The sequence below is a fragment of the Amyelois transitella genome, chromosome 21 (assembly GCF_032362555.1).
Source record: "Amyelois transitella isolate CPQ chromosome 21, ilAmyTran1.1, whole genome shotgun sequence".
Taxonomy (NCBI): Eukaryota; Metazoa; Arthropoda; class Insecta; order Lepidoptera; family Pyralidae; genus Amyelois; species Amyelois transitella.
In genome coordinates this window covers 5,193,313-5,218,342 of record NC_083524.1, presented here as the reverse complement: position 1 = coordinate 5,218,342, position 25,030 = coordinate 5,193,313, and the positions used below count along the sequence as shown (strand labels likewise).

Sequence of the window (25,030 nt, the reverse complement as noted above, 5' to 3'; positions counted from 1 at the left end):
AAAAATGATGTCTGCCTCCTCTCTGGGAAAGAGGCGTGATTTAATATATACATACATATATGCATGCATGCGTATCTGTCTAATGTATGTCATGTTCTCATAACATAAGTTAAAATCTAGACAGCTCCGCTATCAGAACATTCCAGAGAAGCACTTTTTCCATCATTTAGTCGTACATTTTTTACTAAATCATAAATATGACATCCTCTGCCTCTGGAGGCAAATATTTGTCAAGCGCAGATTACGAACAGATGGCGTAAGTCAAATTTTGATGAAAAAATTCTTTCTCCCTGTTTACTTTAGCCCTGAGCGGTAATGAACCAACCGCGGATTGTGGAAAAATAGACGCGGTATTTTAGGCTGTTTCAATTAAAAATATCATGCCTCTATAGCAGAGTTATATGTTGCGTACATTTTTCTACTCATATCATTCGCATCATTCGCATCATTCGTTGCATACTTCTTTCGCTCACTCTTCATGCAAGCTCATCTTTAGGTAATCTTGAGCTGCCTTTTCGACAGGAAATCTCTGATTTGTTTAATTTTGTCTAGTTCTTCTATCAATATTTGCATTAAGCGAAAGAATTTGCAGGAAGGATCGTGGCAAGTAGAAAGACAAGTCTTGTTATATTTCCAATTTAATTTTATAATTTTTTTTTGTCCTATTTGTATCACTATCATACTTTGCGTTACGTTATTCTCGGTTTTCCCTGGATTTTAAACGTAGCCCCAAATGTCCCACAGGAGCCCCGAACAAGACCAAAATGTAATCACAGCGTATTTGCTGTAATCACGCGCGCTAATTCGCGTTGTAATTTCCGCGTCCACAGAAATATGGGCTAAGTTAGTATCTGACTGCCAGATGATAACGCGACGCACTTCCGCGCGTTCTCTTTCATGATTTATATTGTGGAGACACAGAGGTGGGTAGATAAATAACGTTAAATGGGCTTGTAAAATAAGCATATCGTTTTTATGACTTTTGTCCGCTGTTTCTATCTTAGGAGTATGTGCGTTCGTAACGCCTCTTTCCCGGGGCTGGTTACTCGACTTTACAACTGAGAGTCATATTTCCAGTTGCTACGATCACTCTTTAGTTTCATTATTATATAATAAATATGTTTCTATTTTATATCTGTTAGACATGTTCAATGTTAATATTTTTTTAACAATAAATCTCAAAAACCACTGGACGAAATAAATAGGTTTTGATTACAGGCTAAGTCTTATTCTGGAATATTTATAATCGTTTACAGCTGCATCCCCAATTAACTAAGAATTAATGGAGAAAAAAAAATATTTCTAGCAATTGATATATACATAGTAGCATTACATCAAACTTTCGAGAAATTGGAAAATACTAAAAGTGAGTTCATGTTTTTTGCCATAAGATCGATTTTCATTGCAATTTCTTTTTAGAATAACCAGCATTTCGTAAAAAATTTTGTTTTTAAAAAAAAGTTATGCAAAATGACGTATATGCCATTCCATAAACAATTATTACACCAAATATTGAAACACTGAAGTTTTAGATAAAATCTTTTTTCGTAATTCAGTTTAACAACATGCCAAAACCCTACAAATTCAATTCATTTGCATATCTATTAAATTACAGACACTGTCACTGCTTATAGGTAAGTACATTATTAACCCTATTGGGCTTGAAAATTTATTTTTTTGCACCGAAAAATCATTGAAACAAAATCTTTGGAATTTTATTTAATACTTTTACTTATAAAACAAGGGAGATAACGACGTAAACCCCATTCTAGTTCACTACTAACATGGATTAGGAATGAATTATTAATGGGATATAGGTACACATAAAACCGGCACTTTTTTATCCTGTGGCCGTTATTTTGTTGTTAAAGGCATTTGAGGGTTCTACAGGGACATACTGGTCCCCGTGACTTTGTTTACGTGGACCTTATATAATAAGGCTTAATGTTCCCCATAATAAAACCATTTCCCAGGGTAAATTGTTCAAAACGAAAAAAAAGTTACAATTAAAAGTAAAAAGTTAAATTCATTTTTAAGTTACGCTAACAGAAATCAATATTAACTTAGATGGTAATTAAACGCGAAAATGTGCTAGCACATTACTTTGAAACTTTACAAGAATAACATACTTATTGGCTATAAATCACAAGCGGGCAAACCAGCAGGCGGAAACTAGTTTTCTAAGCTTTTAAATTTTATCTGCAACCGACTCACATATAAATAATATTGTCTTCAAAAAACATCGTTCATGTGAAAGTATAATTACCAACAAAAATGTTTAATAAAATATAGCTAAAGGAACTTGATTACATTTCGGGCGTAAATCTGTTTTTAATAGCCGTTATTACAGATTTGGAGTTATCAGGAATAGTTGGGGACTTGTTAATTGAATATGGCTGTAGTTGTAGATAGAGGACATTAACGCGTGGCTTGTAAGCTACTGGTATGATTGACTGCTTTCTGAATAATTCCAGTGGGTTATTATGATCTAATGTCTCGTTGAAAGCGGCTATTATATCTTTTATTTAACTTACATAATTGCCATAACAAAGCCAAGTATCTCAACTAAATCAAAATATTCATTTTGCTTTTTAAATATAACTGAACTGTTTATATTTGTTATTTCATAATACGAGTAAAGTATACAACTTTATTTGATACAGAAATTATATTCGTAAAATCATTAAAGGTTAAATTTTCAACGATATATATGTACATCAGTGCGCATTCTACTTAAAACACATTAAAATTTCAGGATGAGCAAATAGCCAAGTATTACATCAAAAGAATTAAAATTTGTGAATCATGTTAATCTATGCATCAAACCGAAACCCAGAGGCTTGTCCCGGCAAAATTATCACATCGAAATACTGATCCTGACCCTTTATTTTCATAATGAATACCCTTCATTCGTGATGTCCCCATCTTTATCACAGAGCCATCTGTTGATTTTCTTTGTTAAACTCGCCCTTTGTTCTCAGATTACATAGAACAAGTTTGCGACTTATCACTTTAATGATAAGGTCCAATGTTGTGTTTTAATGGCATATATAATGAAGGTATTGTCTGAGATAGAGGGCGCCCGTATCGTCACATGTGCACTACTCGTTAGGACTTCATAAGCACTTTTGTACCCGTCTGTACGCAAAGGTATAACTCTAGTTGACAAGAGGAAAATCAAGCGATTGTACACTATATTCCATTACTTTATGAGTTATTGTAGCTTTGTTATTATAGAAGATGAGTTCGGGTAGGTAGTATGAATTCAATGGATTATGTAAATTGTGTTTAGTAAAACTTTTAATTGGAACATACTTTGTTTTAATTGACATTCTACTGAGAATACAAGTTTATGTTCAAACTCTGTTTTCTTTATGTAGACAATTAAACGATGGAAAGGTACGACTATCTATTCAATTTATTTTTATTTGACATTTTATTGTATTTTCAACACCGAGGTATAGTGGGCAGGCGTACTGCCTACATATTAACATTTCAAAACAAAGGTGCTTATATGGATACGGTAATTTTTTTATCTGATCATAAGATAACCCTAATGTATTTTTTACGGTCACTCTACTTTGACTCGTATCTACAAAGGAAGTAAAATAAATGTCTTTTTAAACTGCAAATGTCGGCGTTTCACGTCAACAATTTTTAAACTTTGACCTATGTGTAATTAACGGGCTTTAGATGTTATGCATTAATTTACTAAATATTTACCTTTTATTAAAGAAATATAGTAACAGAGACCCCTTTCTACATTTCTACTCTCCCGCCAATTTTATTCATATGTCCATCAAGATATATTTCCCTACAATTTTGTTCACATTTTTGGTATTGTGACAATGTGACCGCAGCCCGCAATCAGTCATTCAACAACTGGCCAGAATTTAATGAAAAATATAAATCGTCCCGCATTCTAAATTTGAATAAAAACAAGCCGCGTGAGGTCACCGCCATTTTGGCAGGTCACATCGGCCACTTTATTAAGACCCCTGATAAATTCTCACATAAGTGGATTGTTATAAATGGAGGTTGTTAATGAATTGATTCAAAACACGCGATTTATTTGAGATGAAACAGCTGACTTCACAATATAAATTACAACCAGAAGGAGAAGAATGTAATTGTTGCAGCAATCTAAAGTCTATTGTAATAATATGAACATAGTTTATTAACAATGAACTTTAAAACACTTTTCTTGCGTCAAATGCGATTGCGAAACCAGCGTCAGCCATGTTATTGGTAAAATAGTTTATGTTAATTAAAAATTTTAACTTTTCCTGTCTAAAATGAGCAATCGGCTTACCTCGTTTTCGTGATAACTCTAAAATTGTAGGCGCGTTGAAAAATGTTTTAACCCTTTTTGGAGCTCCTCGGTCGTTGGTGGCCTGCTGGGAAATTCCTAGAATATTTTTGTGCACGCCACACATCGCAATTAGGGAAGGTGTTACTTTTTACGACGGTCCCGTATTTATTAGTGTTGCATCTAAATTAAAACTGACCTGGTTGTGTAACTTTAAGCGAAGGGTTAATGGATCTAACAAACTTTTAGTGATTTGCGGCTCGGTCAGTGAGAACAATTTATATTTTGTGTAAAATGTTGTTGAGGTTGATGACTCTCAAAAAAGAGGAACCCTTGTAACATGTTATGTTAGGAGTTGATATTGACTACTCTATATCTTTATAAATAAGTTTATTTATTTGGTTTTATTCTTAGTTTCCATTTTTCCCTAAAAATAGTAATTGCTAAGCGCAAGTTTAAAATATTTTTTTATCTGATCTTGAATCTATATTCTCGTCTTCTGTGCAAAAAAGACGTTAAACTGTGACAAGTGGCCCAGATCCAAACAGCTGTCACTTATCTACGCAAATGTACCCGCATGGGCCCATATCAAGGGCATATTCAGGGACTGATGTTCCCGACATTGAAAGTCGTTGAGATTTTATTTTATTTTAGCAGCTGCACATTTTTGTTGAAAATTGATAAGTTTCAGTAATTTAAATAAAAACGATGGAAGCATCTACTATGATGAAAGTCTCGCGCAATGTCCTATTAATATAATTCATACTAGTTTTTAAGGGTGTACAGATGTGTGTGTGTTTGTTACTCTTTCTCGCAAAAATCACTGAACCGATCTCCATGACATTTTGCAAACATACATATATTGTGGAGTACGGAGAATAGGACATAGGGTACGGCGGTCGAAAGCTAGTAAGAATTTTAAAAAAATATTATTTATTTTGTGTGTGACAGTCACCTTAAAGCTTCGTGTCAATGCCATTAAGATGATATATGTATATAACAACAACATCAAAAGTTAAAACTTCTCTGTTGATTTAACGTGCACTCATCATTTTACTGTCCAATCCACTAGGCGATTCACAAATTGCCCAAATCACAGTAAAACTACGAACTCGGCCAAACAAAAGTATAACTATTTCGATACTATCACTTGGATTGTCGGTTTGATAGACGTTTATTGCACTTGTTTTTACGCTTTTTTCGCGTGTTTGTGTCATCCCGGTCGACACGCGAAAAGCAATTTAAGCGAAGTGACTGTGACTAAAAACAGGAACAGTTTAAAATTTTTAAATTGTACTTACATGCTTTTTATTCACGTTACACCGGTTAACCAAGGCGCAATAAGTATTGAATGGTACCGAAATAGGATATTAGAATAGGACCACTCCATTTCTCTCCCATGGATGCCGAAAAAGGCGACTAAGGAGTAGGCTTATAAACTTGGGACTCTCCTATTAGGCGATGGGCTAGCAACCTGTTACTATTTGAATCTCAATTCTATCTTAAAGCCAAATACTGAACGTGGCCTATCAGTTTTTTCAAGGCTGTTGGCTCTGTCTACCCCGTAAGGGATATAGACGTGATTATATGTATGTATGTAGGAATAAAACTTAAAGAGAAATTCAATACAAGGGCCCTTCTTATTTTTAGATAAATTTCTTCCAGCAGGCCCTGTTCTGTTATATTTCTTTCTGTGTGCAGTAATGAAGCCCTAGTAGCTGTCATCATCTAAAAATCTAATGGCATCTACTCGTAATACAAGCCAATAGAACATTATCAATATGGAAGTAGGGTGCGTTTCCATTGAGACGGGTAATAAAACTTACACATTTAACATTAACAACAACTTACAATTTTGACGTTTTACGTCGTGCTCAAGCAAAAACACTTAGAGCTGTGGTTATCCCAACATTATTGATAATTTTTATCAAGTCCCATATCAGCTCCGCACCGCTTCAATGGGAACTCACCCTAACTCTCCCATCCCGTGTAAATACTCTAGTTATGTATTTCTGAGTTTCGGAGACGCAACATGGCATATTACATATAACAATGTTTATTTAGGCCCACGGTCCACAGTTATTACGATATTTTCTCGATCGATATCACCGAACACTCTGTTTGTGACGCTTTTTATTTATCGTCTTTTGTTAAGGCGACTGTTGGAATATTTTATATGAATTACTTATTAAATTTACATACTTATCTTTACGGGTTAGGCAGAGCCAATAGTCTCATAAGGACTCCAAGGCCACCTTCACCAGGATGGCAATATTGGAATAGATCACATGTTGTAAGCTAATTAGATCAAGGCAGAATTCCAAGTTTGTAAGTTTTTTCTTTTAATTTTCTTTGACAACCTGTGTGAGAAGAAAAGCAGTACCGTGTGGTTTTCGACATCAATGTAAAAAAAGAAAAGGACCACTTCATCTCTTTCCCATGCATGTCGTAAAAGGCGACTAAAGGATAAGCGTATAAACTTGAGATTCTTCTTTTAGGCAATGGGCTAGCAACCTGTCACAATTTGAATCTCAATTCTATCATTGAGCCTAACAGTTGAACGTAGCCTATCAGTCTTTCAAGACTGCTGGCTCTGTATACCCCGCAACGGATATAGACGTGAATACGAATGAATAAAAGAATAGTAGCAGAAATTGATTTTTCTTCAGTACCCGACCAATAAAAGCTCATCAGTAAATGAATCTGAAAATAATGAAATTGTTTTAAAAACTTATCGAATTCATTAAGAATTACTCCAAATTCCGAGAGTCCACCATCTGTTCGCTAGCTCTGCACAAGTTTATCACATTTTCGTCTTCCTTACATAATTACCTCTGTAAGAGATCAAAGTGAAACTTTTCCTTTAAGCTAACAAGACAACCGCCGTCTCGGTAAAGGCCCAATTATATTCATAGATGGATGATCACAAATCTCGCGACATATTTAAAGCCTAACTCTTGGTAATGACTTTGATTCCGTCACTAACAAAATTTTGCCCTTTGTATTTAGATAAAAAAAGCCTTGTTTATGTAGTCCTTTATTCGAAAATGATTGTTTCCAAGAAATCATTTATGAATAAATTATACCTACGTCATTATCGTAAGTTACAATGTAGTTCAGGGACTGAGAAAACTGAACCTGAAATTGAAGGAACTTATGGAACTAAACTATTTAGTACAATAGATATATACATACCTTACTAAAAACCGGATTCCCACGGCAGCGAAGCCCCGGGCATAATCTAGCGAATGAACATATTTGTCAGGCACATTGTAACATTACGATACATGAGTATTTCAGTACAAAACAGACGATTATTTGGCACAATAACATCATTTAGGCTGAACCCAGAGTTAATTAGGGTTCAATGCTTAATACGCCCGATTCAGTAATGAAATGGGGATGTCACCCTGTGTGACAGAGTGGACCCGTGTCACACACACACATAACACAAAATATCTGGGGAACTGGTGATTATTTCTGATGTCATTACGATATTATTTAGATATTTTTTACTATTACCGGCGCGTTGAAAGTAATAGGCACATTATCTAGTACAGCTTCATAATTTAAAATCTGATACGATTGCCTTAAAAAGGTGGCGGAGGTCAGAAGGGAGTCTCTTCGTGTTACATTTTATTTACATCCAGCCAGGGGCATAGTTAAAACGTGAACCCTGGCCTCATCTCCAGAGAGGTGAGGATGTTACGGAGATCAACGCCGGGGTATAGAAATAATATTCTACTTTTTAACTATCTACTAGATTACGAGCGCGGCTCCTCCGCTATCGGGGGATATCGGAAATTCCTCTCTTTGTGCACCAGTAGTGTATCAGTTGTGCGCTGATATGACGCAGTCAGTTAGTTACCTCTTTTTCTTAAAATTATGAACCATGTCGTCACGTTTTTATACTTAATAATAGGCAACGACTCCGGTTGTTTAATTTTGGTTGGCTTGTTACATTTCGTATAAAACGTAATCGTCAGTGACGACTAAGACAGGTAATTCATTCTTAACAAATTCAGAGCAGGATTATGTCTTGAAAAGATTGTATCATTAAAAAGGGCTGGTTTTATTTAATTTTTAAAGAAGCAAACTCCCAGAATAAGCTCTTTAAACTTTTGCGCCCAAAAACGGGATACATTCAAAAATATGTTAATACCCCACTCCACACAAGTCACAAAGCTAACTTTTTAATCAAAATCCACGCAATGTAATCAAATTTGGAAGCGAAATTAATGATAAAAGCGACACAGCTATGGCACTCCGCCGGGGAACTTGGCAAAAAGAGAATTTCTGTATCAATTAGGAAAATCAACGAAGTCTTAAATGGTTCGTCGTTTGGGTTGCTTTATAAGTTAGAGAATTGATTACGAAGATCTTTTGTACAGTTAAGTTTTAAAGATTCTTAGCTTTAGATAAAGGCATTATCTCTTACAGGACGGACAAAGCCTCCGTATCGTTTTCGCTGGTGATAATTTATTGACAACATATAATTTCTTATCCTTAGCTCACGATGGGCTTAGAAATTGTTCTTTTCTATTCCAATATGAACCTCATGCTGTAAAAATATAAGAAATCATTAAATTATTAGCCATTTACGAAGAACATATCTTTTTTTACCCGACTTTAAAAAGGAAAAGGTTCTCAATTCGACCGTATTTTTTTTTCTGAAACAAAATATACAAAAAATGTTCTTCAAGATATTTCTCCTGCGTCAAAAACGTTTTACGAAATAGATATTTTAATGGCTTCCAATCGTTTTTTTCTATAAAGATATTTATCGATGTCAATACATTGTGTATTATTCAATTTTCTTTCAACATCGTATTGAAACCAAAGTAAAGTCATTACGCCAAAACAAGTGTATCTTCATTATACTCAGAAAGTTATACGTTTATTTCTTTATTCCGAAGCCATCTTTGATGGCAAAATAAATTTAATAATGCTAAGCTAAATTCACAAAAGCGTGGGAGGTACATTCGAATACGTATGTTGATTTGCTGTGTCGTAATGTATGTTGTAAGCATTACAATGAATGAAGGGAAAGCCGTAGGAAACTAAACTTTAAAGATTCAGTTTAGTGATTCCAAACCATATTTGTATGTTATTTATTTATTTAGGCAGATTTACAGGCTACTAATAAATTATAGACTTTAATAGTAATAAATATAGATACATATATACATACATAGATACATATAGTCACGTCCCCTTGCGGGATAGACAGAGCGAACAGTCTTGAAAAGACTGATAGGCCGCGTTCAGCTGTTTGGCTTAATGACGGAACTGAGTTTCAAATACTGACAGGTTAGTTACATAGTTACATAGTAACAGAGTAGTTAGCCTATCGCCTATAAGAAAAATCCCAAGTTTATCACCTTTCCCTTAGTCGCTTTTTACTACATTCATATGGGAAAAATATAAAGTGGTCTTATTGTGACGGAAACCACTAATAAACATAAGTAAAAATTGTCATCAAAGCTCGTTTGTGTGATATTTTCTTGTTTTGTATTTATGTGGCTGGAATTCTCATAAAGGACATTTAGGATTTGCAAAATTCTATAAGCTTTTATACCGTTAGAGGTCTGACATTGTACGAATTCCAGATAACAATGCCAATATCCTTTTTTTATTTCTTTATCTTCAAACGCCGTTTTATCAATTACTCATTTTTAGTCTGAGGTGTAATTTGGCGCAAGCAGTGGAAATTACCGATCTTTGCCCCCCATTTTGTGTGGAGAAAAGCTGATAGTGATATAATGTAATTTTTTTCATTCTATCTTTTTTTAAAGTTTCCATACTTGCCTGGTAGCGAATAAAAACATAGCTTGGCTTTCTTATCTTCCCGTGCTATTTCTAAACGTCAATCAAAGGAAATGAGAAGACTTTGGATTCTTCTTTACTCGAGAAGATTTATTCGGTTGATACTCGTAACCCGTGAAGAGGTAACAAGCAAATTAACTTACTTTCGCTAATATTATTTGGTATATGCCTCCTACTACGCCGTGAACTACACTACAAATTGTGAGCAAAGAGATAAAGAAGACTGTTACAATCAAACAAGCAAACCCAGTTCTTTTCAAGTTCTAGAACTTTTTATTCACGTAGTCTATAGGCGTTCCGTAATGCCTTCAGAATACATTGCGAAGCCAGTTTGTCACTATGCTAAATGTCATTTGGAGAACCTGCTGCTCTCTTAATCTCTATGATAGCTGTCCATTATACTAAACTAGCTTTCCGCCCGCGGCTTCGCCCACGTGTAATTCGGTTATATATAGCGTTTTTTAATGATCTCGACAGGGCTTTTTCTTCCACAGGCTGAAATCTTGTTACAACTGGAATTAAATATAGCCTGTGTTACTCAGGGATGATGTAGCCTCGTGATAGTTAATAGAAAATAAAATTCGGGTGTTTTATTTATGCATACCGATAACGCCGAGATTTATGGACCGATTTACGTGATTCTTTTTTTGTTCGGTAGAGTATACTTTCAAGTTGGTCCCGTTGTTACCTAGTCAGGATCTGATGATGGTATTCCAGGGAAATCAACGGCAAACCTCAAATTTACAGGCATTTACGTTTTTGACAATTTCATAGATCTGTTTAAGTATTTGCGTCTGATAGTCATCATCCCATGTGAATGAGCTGATGATGGAAGGTACAACTCCTCAACGGTTAGGAGTTGAAAGAAAATTCTTACGAAGTTATACGTACATGTGAGGCTAGTAGGTTGACCTGATAATAAAAAGTAAATCTCATTAACGTTAAGAATTTAGGTGAAAATGGATGCGGACAAATTTCGTCTCTTCACTTGTTTCCTTTTAGTGTTTGTATGGGTAGTGTTAACACAAAATAGGGATTTAAAGGCGTGATGTTATTAATGTTATGCATGTATGTACATAATTATGTATGTTATTATGTATGTTAAAGAGACGACTGAAAGTTGTCATACAAAGTCTTTTTTTTTACATATATACATACATATGATCACGTCTATATCCCTTGCGGGGTAGACAGAGCCAACAGTCTTGAAAAGACTGAATGGCCACGTTCAGCTATTTGGCTTAATGATAGAACCGAGATTCAAATAGTGACAGGTTGCTAGCCCATCGCCTAAAAGAGGAATCCTAAGTTTATAAGCCTATCCCTTAGTCGCCTTTTACGACATCCATGGGAAAGAGATGGAGTGGTCCTATTCTTTTTTGTAATAGTGCCGGGAACCACACGGCACCTATCTACCACCATCTTTTTTTTTAAGGATGGGAAATCATCAAATGACCTCTCCCGCTCTGGGTGGAACGGAAGGGAGTGTCAGACTTTTACTGACTAAAACCCACCTCGTTCCTTCAGTTGCCCTTTGCGTTCCGGGGCCACGGTATCTCGTTAGAACTTTCCCGCAGCCCCGGCTCAGTTTATCCCGTTTCCCCCCCTTGGGGGTTGACATTTCAAAAATCCCTTCTTAGTGCTCACTTATGTTACTAAAGGAACCTCTGTTCAAAATCTCAGACTCCTATACCGAGCGGTTTCGGCTGTGCGTTAATAAATCAGTCACCCAATCGCACCCCCTAAATCACGATTGGAGGTTAGTTTGAAAAAACTTATAATGTCAAACATATTTTCTTGCCTATGTACGTGTTCATGCCAAGTTTCAAGTTTATAAACCCAAGGAATAAGATTTTTCATAGAAACGTTTTTACCCCTTTTCCCCCCCTTGGGGGTTGAATTTCCAAAAATCCTTTCTTAGTGCTCCCTTACATATCCCAAGGAACCTACATTCCAAATTTCAGCTGTCTACGACCAGTAGTTTCGACTGTGCGTTGTCTGTCAGTCAGTCACTCAGTAACGGAAGAGTTTTATATATATAGATTAATGCATCGAAGTCTATCATATGATAGTCCAATATCTATGATTCAATTAGGTTGATTGGACGTAATTTGTCATGCAAAACTGATCGGCTTAATGCAATTAGTCTGACTGAAAAGATGGACGGTCGATATGCATAAATGTTGTAGTACTACACCAATTATTTTTTTGACAGTTCGGGAATTAATGAGATTCGTTCATATAGTCATACATTCATATTATCACGTCTATATCCCTTGCGTGGGAGACAGAGCCAGCAGTCTTGAAAGACTGATAGGTTCCACGTTCTGCTGTTAGGTTTAATGATTGAATCGAGATGAAAATAGTGACAGGACGCTAGCACATGGCCTAAAAGACGAATCACAAGTTTATACGTCTATCCCTTATACGCATTTAACAACATCCATGGGAAAGGCGATGGGTTAGCAACCTATCACTATTTGAAGCTCAATTCTATCATTAAGCTAAAGGTGGCCATTCAGTCTTTTCAAGACTGTTGGCCCTGTCTTCCCCGCAAGGGATACAGACGTGACCATATATATGTATGTATGTATTAAAAATACCATCAGTATATAAGAAATTGAACGGAACATATATACCTACTTCAACATAGTCTGTCTACTCTGAAAATGTATTTTCCATCGTCACCATCATCTTTTCATTCGGCACAATTGTATTCGAAATGCTTACATTTTCAGTTTTTTTAACAAAAGGTATATATCGTTCCAGGAATGTTGAGAAATAATACATTTTTTCATCAAAGAAAACTTGGTACTAAAAATATCTCCAATTTGTATTCAATGTATTCCATTGATCAAATTACAAAATAAATAAGTTTATAGATCAAATTCGCTTGCCAATGTTGATTTATTCTTTTGAGATGGCGGGAAGTTTTTCTAAGAACTATTTGGCATGATAAAACCTAAGGTACTAGTATCGATGAATAAATGGATGTTTATTACATTTTGTTGCTCAGAAATTTTGTTCTTTATATCGTAATATTCCCGGGAGCTAAGGCTAGAAGTAGTTTGTAAATTAAACGCTCTAATTGTAAGAATATCTGCAGGTTTAAAACGTCTGGTTGTCCTACGACCTGACACTATTTTGGTTGGTTGGTTCTGTCTTTCCCGCAAGGGATTTAGACGTGAATGTACTCGTATGTATGTATGTCCTCTGTGCGTATTCCCAGATGTCGCTATGTTGTAGGTTTAGGTTACTATTAGATATTTCTTCTTCAGTGCTTTCCTTTACCCCAACTAAACGGACTAAAATATAAGAACAGAAGATATACATAGAGATAAGACAATGCCCAATTAAAATTATCGTGAACAGCCCAACCCACTGATCGCAATTTGGTGGATTTGGTTTATAAAATACATAGATACTTAGATAAAATCACGCCTCTTTCTCGGAAACTCTTTTGCTTCGGAAAGCAGAGACTACATCTGTCCATTTGCCACGATCCCTGCATAATTCTTGATGTTATGTCAATAGTGAAAAGTTTTGACTATTTAATGATTAGCAATACCTATATCGCGATTATTGCCAATTATGTATTAATTACCAAACTTTATATTCAAACAAAAATTTATAGCGAAGTAACTTGTTAATTAATTTTCAATAAAGCCACCTACACTCGTATTGGTAACGTTGGGATATTTTCACCAGCAGATTTCAATTAATTTTCTTGTCGAAATCACAGGGATACGATTGACGCTCAGCATTGACTCGAGGGATGGATGGCTGATAAACAAATCAAAATTGAAATAAACCAAATACACTATAAGCAAACAGTCTACGGCCATAACCCTCCTTTGTCTTTGCCGCAGTAAGATAAAAAAATGTGGTTGCATCGTCTGAGGCCACCACATGTTCAAAAATTATCATGCATATCATCATCAGCTGTTGCTCCTTATTCTTCAAGAAATAAGGTCGCTATTTAACATATTTTTAGACACATTTCAAATGTGGTTATCACGTCTGCCTGATGCAGGCAGACATGCCTTTCGGATTAGTTTTCGGGTGCGTTGCTACCTGCATCTGTTTTTACTGTATTATTTATTTCTATTCCAAGGTCGCATGCGTTCCAGGCAACGGTTTTAGACGTGTCTGCTTCCTACAAAATAGGATCATCTGAGTTATTATAGTTTTTTTCGAATTTCGGAACAGTTAATAGCGGAGATGTCAGGTTTTTTGTTAGTTCTGAGTAATCCGTCTCGAGTTCGTTTAGCACTCTTCAGTGAACTTCTTTCGACCAAGGTTTTCAGATTGGTTTAATCTTCACTTCCATCAGCTGCTTCTCTTCCCATTCAGATTGAGGATCTCAATCAACTTGTCTAACCAAATCCACGATCCATGGTCAAAAGCTTAGCCCGGGCTCTACTCCAGAGTGATCAAGGAAGAAGACCAAAGGCATAATCTGTACAAAATTTTGTCACATAAAGTACCTACACATGACCAACAACAGACCCATATCAGAAATGAAATCTTTAGCTAGAAAACTCCTGTGTATTTAATAATTAAATTTCCTTTTCTATGTAACTTGAATTTGCATAATATCCAACAAGGATGGCGAAGGTGCAATGCAGTTCCATGTTACTTGGCGCCGCACTGCAAAAGTTCTTTTAAGTATTTATTATTTTAAACACTATAGTGACTTAGATTTAAGTTATATTATAATGATATATATGATGCCATAATTAACCAGGAAAAGCGCTAAAGTCCCTCTCCATCCAAAATGTTTCATCTTCAAATGTCTCTTACAAACTTTAATTTAAACTATAACATCTATGAAATTATATGCAAGTAATTAAATGTAACTTTTCTTTTGTTGCAGTTTCTGAGAAAGAAACCACGCTGGCTACCGACAATGAATTAGATATCGAACAAACGATATCGAAACGTAAGTATTTTTTTATTTATTGGTTTATGTTCACAAAATAATATACAGGAACATTTAATACAGTAATTGTAGTACAAAGTTGCTTATTTATTTCAATAGAAATCTCTTCCAGTATACCCATGGCCTACCAATGCGTGTTGCGCGTAAAGGCACAGGTTTAAGTACCACCAGGCTCTTTTCGAAGATACGTACATTACTTTGAATCTTATTAGCCAACCATCGCTTGTTTTTGCCAAATTGTAATCGAGAGATAGATTAAGATTTTATATTAACCGATTCCCTGTTCATTAAATATAGCAATTGTTTTAACAAATGATTAATGGAAGAAAAAAATGTATACAACAAATATATTTTTTTTTTTTCTATGGAAACTCATTAATAGAATAGAATAGAATAGAATAGAATAGATTTATTTTCAAAATTGGATACAAGGTATCACTTATTGACGTCACATAACTTAAATCTAATTATAACTACTACCGCTTCCAAAGCGCATGTGTAGAAGAAGCGGCGGAACAAACTACACTGCAGCATTTTCATAGGACGTCAATTTACAAATATAGATCTCTTAAATCTAAATCGTGGACGAATGCACATTGTCTACATTAAAAAACATGTATGAATGTAGAACTGATTATGTCAATACGAATATTTCGTCAAATAAAATAAATATAAAATAAAATATGTACATACTGTACAAATTATGTCCAGATCATGTCAAAAATACACAAGCATTTAAGACGCCATTATGTCCAGCTCGGGCCACACATGTTTATCATTAATATAATCATCCGTGCTGTAATAGGCTTTCCTACAAAGCTCAACTTTAATATACTGTTTGAATTTTCTATCATTCATTTCAAGAACAGCAACAATATAGCGAGCAGGAAACCAATTTAACAATATATGTCACCAATATGATTTCGATTTATTTACAACTTATGTACCTAATGGTGGCTACTAGATTTACTAGTCAATTATTATATTCGTGCGATGAGGTGACCGCCCCTTGTGTGGGCCATTAGGACATGTCAAAATCATGTCAATTCCTACATACAACTATTACCCTAATCACAGAACAAAACTTGTGGTTAATTAAATTCCATATCTCTGATAGGAATCCAACATTTCTAACTCGCATTGTTTAGGAAAATCCAACAGTAATAATTATTCAAACAAATTTTAGGGTTTTGATGTTTACTTAGGGAATGATTGTATAATTAATACCCCAACTTTGTTGCTTAGCAAGTTAAGACTGTAATTGGATGACAATAAAGTCGGTTCCGGTGCAAGTTCTCCGTTGATTAAAGGAATCTTGCTTAATTTTTGGTGACGTATTTAAATTTTTGTGTCAGACGTTTATTTTGTCAAGAAAGAATAAAAATACAAAAGAAAAAGGGTGTAAAGAATAGCTTTATGAAGACATAAAGTTAGACGAGATGTCTTATTTCATATTCATAATAACTAAACAATTTCATTCGTGAAGAAACTTCGAACACGACTCACGATATGTTTCCAAATATTATTTATACATCAGTTTTTGCAACCAAGCTTAGATAACGCGAAGTTTGCCAAGAGCCTCGTAATTCAAATATTCATTTCGCACGAACTGAATTTATTATTAATCTAAACTTCACCCGTTTGCAAGTTAAATACGTTATAGTTAACAACACCGAGATTAATTTTTAATACCGCGTCTGCGCTCATTTAGAATGTTTTGCTTTTAACTTTTTCTTGTTAACGCCATCTATCGTCTTAATTTTGAATATAGTTTTAAGGGTTGAAATAAAGATGGCGCGCTGAGCGTAAATGAAGCGTTAAAAGTTCACTTTTTATTAAAATTTTACCTATTGTTCATTTCTTTTGTGCAAAGTTTTAAATAAAAAAATAATGTCTGTATGAAAAAATCCTTTTTGAACATTATCATACATTACATTAATCCCACAGTTATCTTAATAAATGAATGTCTATGACAGGAAAAAGCTAGAAGATATTCCTTAAAATTTCATAATTTATAAAAACATTTCTTTTGTCACTACTTTTATTATTTACATACACATTAACGTCTTTATCCCTTACGAGGTAAAGCCTATATTCGCAAGACACGTCGAGCACGTTTAGCTGATGGAAATGATGTAACCTTATCTTTGTTTCGCTGAATCGATGAAACATCAAAATCTCGACCAGACTTAAATGTCCTTTCTATTAATAAATCTGTGATAATTTACGCTCCATTTAGAAAGCGGTTCCGTAAATTATGTACGTCGAATACTTGGCGTTTGATCCATTCGGGAGCTCAATAGAAACAACAAATCACACAATAGCCTTATCCCGGTCCTCTGGCGCCTTTCCGGTTCCGCTCCGTCCGGGGTCGGCTTAAACCAGTCGTGTTTGATTTATCCGATTGATGTGAGAGTCCTACTTATATCCCTCAATCTTAAGTTTGTAATGAAAATTTGCTGATCAAAATCCCTGTGTTTCGTTGTGTTTGGTTGAAGTTATTATTTATTTGTTTACTTGCGACCCGCCGCAGCTTCGCAAGGATAGCATTTATAGACATAAACCTCCCTTTTTCCTACATTGGAAATAGGAACAAAATCTGTCCACAGATTTCCGATATAAACAGAATAGATACAGATAGAGAAAATAGAGCAACTTCATAATATGTAGTGATATGTACAAATCTATGTTTTTCTTGTTTTCAAAAATTATTAGTGCTTTTGACCTGTAGCTTTCTTCTGCGACTTCTTGAGTAAACATTGCGTGCCTTAGGCCTCATCACCTAAGGCCTCATCTTACTTACCACCAGACAGAATGAGATCAAACACACTCAAATTATTTATGTAAAAAAAGAGATATTCTAATCACAACGGGGTAAACCTTCCTCAACAATTAAATCAGTGAGGTCCTACAAAAAATAGCAGATGATTGGGTCAGGCAGGTAACTATATGTGGGTTTAATAAAGAACAGAAGGTAGGAAGTACAAACACCGCTAAATTTATACCTACGTTGATACCGAATCACTCTAGTGAAAACCTGCAAGATATTAATGTTGTTCATTTGTTCCTTAGAACAAGTAAAGTGTCTAGCCATGCAGCCCCCGCGCCTGTCCCAGGTTTGTAGAACCTGGGCCAGTGGAAAGAAGGCAGACCGAATAAATACTGGCTAGACGTCGTGAAAGATGATATTAACATGCACACAACTAAAACCAAAACGAAAATTGAAGAGAGAAATGTTGAAAAGTATGTCTGGCAACAGCTTTTATTATTCCAAATTCTACAGGCAAAAGCACCAGTTATGTAAGTACAAAACATAAAATATTTAAGTATGAAAAAAATTACATGTTATAAATCGGTTTGAAACTACCATAAATTGAATTGAAATACTTTACCTAAGGCAATAAAACTTAACGAGTTTCCAGTAGATGTAATTTCCACGTCAAGATAGCATCGTGCCACCTATTCCGTACAGTAAATCATATTTCTCTATACCAATGGAGTTAATTTGGAATTAATTATTCGGCGTTGTTTACATAGAGCGCCGCGTTTTACGATAAGCGATATTGGATTCGTAATTAACAATAACAACGTTTGTTTTAAAATAAGTCGTGCTGTAAATGAATTACAAAAATACAATCTATTAAGCTTCACATCGGTTAATTTTTTCATTTTTATTTGACTTCACTTCACTGAGTTGCCTTCCAAATCACATGTCTGAATAGCTGAAGAAATTATATCCAAGACAACCACTATGCCTTTTTTTGGAAAATTGCAAGAACTCATCGAACACCATTCTAACAGTATATTAATTTTATATTTTAAAATTGTATATCTCGTTTCAAACGAAAAACCGATCATCAAAGCCGAATTAATCTCGCAACAATCATACATAATCATTCACACGAGTTGAGAACCTCCTCAATTTCGAATTCGTATAAAAATACAATGCGGCACATGTCACATTACTGTATTTTTTGTCGTAACGTAAATAAACAGGCTCAAAGCAAATATTCGTTTTGGACGCAAACAGTTGAAAACATGGAATATTCATGCGTTAGTTTTCAATAAACATCGATAAATGAATTATCGGGATCAAAACGAACCGGCTGATGAGAGGATTATACCCGTTTTAATTGGGTAAATAATGTTTAATCACTAATTAATGCTATGTTTGAATCTATAACAGCCTGTATAAATATGTTGTCTTTAATTTATTACTTGAGGAATAATGCAGAAACTTATTATGGGTCGTTAGTGTTGTTAATTTATAATTGAAGTCTCAAATAAAGATCTTAAGATAAAAGGAATGTTACACAATAATCTGTCGTTAGTCGAACATAAAATCCCGACAACGCTTGTTTCGTAAATAATCCCTAAATCAATCCCTCTGTCTATCTTCTGTTTGAGACGTTCCAAAAACAAACGCTTAAAAGGCTATAGACAAAATTCTATTCATTCCGTTTCATCCATCAGCCATTTGAGTTTCGAATAACGTATTCCGTTTTCGGAGCACTCAACGTGGCGCGATAAGACACTTCTTTGTCTATGGTAACAGGAGCATCTTGTCTCTCGTCGTAATCTGTTTTTAGAAGAAATAATCGAGGGTAGGAACAGTGTTTTGCATAAGTATGTACTTTAATTTTGTTTCAGAATGGAATTTTGTGGAACGCTGGTTGGTTTAACTGAAAGAATACGATAAATTTAAAAAAAAGTATTGTAGAGCGATTCTCATGCGCTTTTGATATTGCTTTCTAGATTTTGTTAAATTTTGAATATTCCAACAAATCTAATTTCATACAAGTAGTGTTAAATTCCGAATCGTAAAAATCCTAGATTTACTTTTATTTAAACAAATTATGATTTTGTACACAATTCCGGTAATGTGGTTGCGGTTATTTCGGAAACTGTAGGTACGGCCGATGTCATTGACGGTTTTTCAAATGGGTTCAGAAACAAATAATTTGCGGCTTTTCGACTGCCGTTGAATACTTCATTTAATTTTGAGTATGATTTGAATTTCAATTGACTGTACCTACGTGATTGTAGTACCTCATTGATTCCGAGCAAAAAAAATAATAGTTTATTATACATTATTGCCATACTTTTAACTTACATGCGTACATGGCAGTCCTTGAGGCAGTTGTAATTACTGAGTAAGAAAGATAATTAATACTGAAGTATAGTCAAATGACGTTTTATGATTGGCGGCCGTCCAGCTATCTAAATAGTTCATACTAATATAAAAAATGTAAACAACTGAATTGATCTCCATTAAATTTGATACATTTGTGTCCAATATATTAAAATAAAATATAGAGCTTACAGATGAGGATAAAGAGTATTTTTTACGTGGGCTGAGCCGCGGGCGAAAGCTAGTAAACTACATAATTTAATTCCGCTATACGTGCTCCATTTTAGAACAAATTCATATTAAGCAACGTTTAAAAAATGTAACCCACTCAAGTGTTACGTTATATACTTTATCACAAAGCTGATGTTTCCACTTCAGCGAATTTCAGTGTCCTTAAAGAAGAATTACCCTATTTTATGAAAAAAATATTCTTAAGGAACTTAAAAGTGGCTCTTCAAGTGGCTATTTCAAGTTACATTCAAGACTTTTTTTCAAATTCATTCATTGATTTTTTGGTAACTTGATTGAATGACTGACTGCATGAGGGTAAAATATTCTTTCTTTGACCCGCATGTTTGCGAATTCCCGGTATGTAGGAAATTTGTCACCTTTAATTTTGTACTTACATACATCTTTCTACTTGCGATGATCACTGCATACTTTTAAAAAATAATACAACCTTGAAAAAGGAGGGGTCTTAAGTCACTCAGTGCATAACTTCTTTTTTCTTCATCAACGTCTACTTTTTCGCACATTTTTAACTAATGTACTGCTTCCACTTTGCTCTTACATTTGTTGACTTGTCTTCATATGACTAAGCTGATATTTCGTAAGTTATTTTCAGAACATAATGATTAATTTTCAAGACTTTCATTAACTTAATACATTATTCATCTCCATAATTCTGTTCACACAATGCAAATGAACGTATAAAGTGCAAATATGGTTTAATTAATAACCATAGTCGCGTCTTCTCATTAGCATAAGGTCCTTAGGCTCCAACTTTGAGGTTACAGACAATATTAGAGAAACTATATATAACTGAGTATATTATATCTGTGAGTATGGAAAATGCTTCTGCAAAGTTTGGATGAATATTAATCCTTGATTCTTCGTTATCTATATATGAATCACCAATATAGGCAATTTTATATAAACACCATAAAGAGGACAAAGCCAGTCGTGCCGTGTCACAGAGATGTGACGATCTAGACAGGAAATACGCCATAAACAAGTACACGAAGTAAAATTAATGATGATGACATGACTAGTCATTTCGAAGTAACTCAAGTCTTACAAAATGAAATAGTCTATTAATTTAATAATTGAATTGTCCAGAAAGCTGAAAGGGTTCGCACACAATACCTTTGTAAATCCTTGTCAATTGTTTCAATTCATTCGTTTCATTTGTTAATTTGTCGTTTCTTTTTTCAGGTAAGTTTTATTCTGGCGAATCTTGATTCGTGAGTAACATTTGAATTGAGAACACCTTTGAACACATCTCTAATATTTGTTTAAAATGTTTCTTGCATCTCCATACGCCTAAACTAGAACCTGTATGAATCATACTTTGATGCAAATCAAATGAAACTCCGTTCATAAGTTGTGAGATCCTGAGAGGATGCGACTTGACATGGTTATTTGAATAACAATAATTTATAATTTTTCAAGTAGTTTGTCGCGAAAATCTCAATGTGCATACAAATTAATACGAATTAAGGAAAACGTTCAATTACCATTTCAATTGGATGTTGAACAATTGAACATTGGGAATGCACAATACCGCGTCACAGCACTACACACAAAGGATGCCGCGGACAGCGCCCTCTGGGCGATGAGGGGGCAAACTCATAGTAGGGTTGGCGCTTAAACACCATGGAAATATACTTAGATAAAAGTTTTTAGCATTTTCCATGACGTATTTGATGGAAGTCAGAAGGCTGATTCTGGGGCCTAGAGAAGTGCGGGTTGAGGGTGCAACCGGGAAGATAGAATATATTTATATGACTGCAGTAACGTGATCGAAATACTTGTATATTGTAGCAGGAGCTATTTTCAGGGCTTAACGCCAGAATGTCTCCGATAATGTGATGCTCCAATCGGTGAAAACTATGCTTGGGCTATTGACTATTTTTTATTTTGTTTCTTATTTAAACATCGCTGTAAGACTTGCCTAGCTGACTGAGTTAGAACGTATATTATATTTAATGACCGCAGTAAAGCAGTAATAGAGGATATACCGAAATTCAAACGGGAACTAGAAATATAAGTGTTAAAGTAGACAGAACTATGGGTATAAACTATTATGGGAATAAATATTTCTTCTGGAGCTGTACCGAGGTATACTCGTCCTATGAGATTCAAATACGATTTCATATTTGTAAATAGAAAATACATATTGCCTATCTGTCTTCAAGGTTATGATTTATAACTTTCCTAAACCAGTCTAGCAATCTAGGGCTATTACGTGGAGCTCTCAATTGTTACCGAATTACACAACTCCGAATGTAAGGTTTACCGCTACTAGTTTAGTCCTTGCTCGGTTGTACGTGACTGTCTTGACAACAAACAACGGTTAAGTATAATCGGAAAAACAATTTGTGCCAGCCCTACCAGGGACGCAGAGGAGTCGAGGGGGTAGGAAGTGACGAAATCTCCCGCCTCGTCGCCATGGCAACCGCCGTGTTTACCACGACATATCGATCGCCGGCGCCGGCTGCGTTTCCCTGTTTACGTACAGTGCAACGTTGGTATAGGTTTCGGAGTTCACTGACTCTTACCTCCGGAACATAGGGATTTTTTATTGCATGCATAATCACTTATCTTTCCCTGGAGGGGTAGACTGAGCCAATACTGTAAAAATGAAATGAAAGGCCGCGTTCTGCTGTATGGACTAATGATAGAATTCAAAGAAAAATAGTCACAAAAAATATTGAGTATAATTACAAATTATTTTTATTAATTTGTTCCTATAAAAACTGCTATACACTACAGTGTGACAAAAACCTTTTAAGTTTTCACAGGTTTGATATATGTAGCGTCTTAAGTTATTGGTAGCGGTCGAATGCTCTCACTTTGCTTATGTTAAATTCAACTTGCGTTTATATAAATTGCCTAAAAAAGCATAAATTGGCGCCACTTTTCCTGATATATAAATTGGGAAAGACTTGGATGCATGGACTAATGAAATGAGGGAATAAACAAACAAAAGGCGGACTTAGAAGCAAGTAACCTGTCGCTTTTGTAACATCATGACAATAAGTAGGTATATGTGTTATCGTGTATTATATAAGTGTATGTTCATCCGAACGGAGTGCATAAATTGAACCCAAAAGTTGAGAACTGTAAGATTGTTTCCGATGTCTCTTTATTACATAAACACGATCCTCTATAGGACGTCTATTCACAGCTACCCACATCTTATATATAAAATTCTCGTGTCACAATGTTCGTTCCCGTACTCCTCAAAAACGGCTTGACCGATTCTCATGAAATTTTGTGAGCATATTGAGTAGGTCTGAGAATCGGCCAACATCTATTTTTCATACCCCTCAGTGATAAGGGTTGTCCACCCTTAACATTTTTTTAACTACAAATTCCTTAAAATTATTTATATGGCAAAACAACGTTTGCCGGGACAGCTAGTTTTATTATAATATTCTAGCTTCTGCCCTTAGCTTCGCTGTAAGCTGAATATATGTATGTAAGTAATTACCTAATTACAAACTTTGTACTCATAATAATATGATCGTCTTTTCATTTTGATATATGTTCACAATAGATAGTTCCTACACTCCTGCCCATAGCAACATAACTGTTATTTATTTATATTAAATATTTTATTTTTAAATGGCTTAATACATTTAATTGGAAAATATAGAGACGTAATTAAATAACAATTACCTCTTACACAGTTAGTGTATACCTATTTTATTACTACCCCGTCGTCCGTCATACATAATATATGTATATGAACCGTATTCTGCCAGGATATATAATGCAGACAAAGCCAGACAACAAAGCTACCCTTTGAAGATATAATTAGGTGTGACGCACCGGCTGAAATTTTGCAAATTGTCTCTCTTGTATGCATTAACCCTGACTAGGGTTGCCAGATGTACTGAATTCGTCGAAATTGTTTCGACGAATTCAGTACATCGATCGAATTATCTGCGTAAATACTGTCAATTTTAAAAAAAGATTACACTGACATAGCTATAGTGTCATCATAAAAAATGAATTTTTCACGACTTCAGTCGTATGTAATTTCACTCCTCAAGGTATTTTTTATCTGTGTTATTTGTCCCTTATACTAATTTATGCCAGTATAAAAAAATACCGAACTTTTTAAATTGTGTCCAGATATTTTGGTCAACCCGTTTGGTAACCCTAGCAGTCACAGTACTGGAATGATGAATTCGCCGTATATAACGTTTGACATTGTTAGTACTTGACAAAGGTGTGGATTGAATTAATTCGGCAATGTAAGGGTTAACTGAAATTCATAATAGGGTTTCTTGCGAGTAATTAATTATTTCTTACTTTCATTATTTAGGATTGTGATAAAATTACAAATGTATTTGAATATACCTACTTGTATGATTTTGCTTGATCTGTAGTGTTAAGCAGTATTTAAAATTGAAATTAACATTATTATATGAGTCAGAAATAGAATAATTACACATACTTGCAAGCACGTCTGAATTCACGTCCTTACGGGGCACTCTCGAACAAACTGTTCAGTGGTATGACTACAAATACAATATTAACTTAAATGAATTATTCTTTGTTAAAAGATACATACTGAAAAATGTTGCAATAT

General features: G+C 34.8%; 1 protein-coding gene across 19 annotated transcripts in view; it reads left to right on the top strand.

The window, feature by feature from the left end:
• Positions 1-25,030, top strand: part of LOC106135600 (brain tumor protein) — a 342,528-nt gene that overhangs the window by 259,760 nt on the left and 57,738 nt on the right. For all 19 annotated transcript variants that reach the window (XM_060950287.1, XM_060950286.1, XM_060950280.1 and 16 more), the window contains one exon: positions 15,012-15,077. The gene's annotated coding sequence lies outside the window, so the exon portion shown is untranslated. The remainder of the gene's footprint in view (positions 1-15,011; positions 15,078-25,030) is intronic.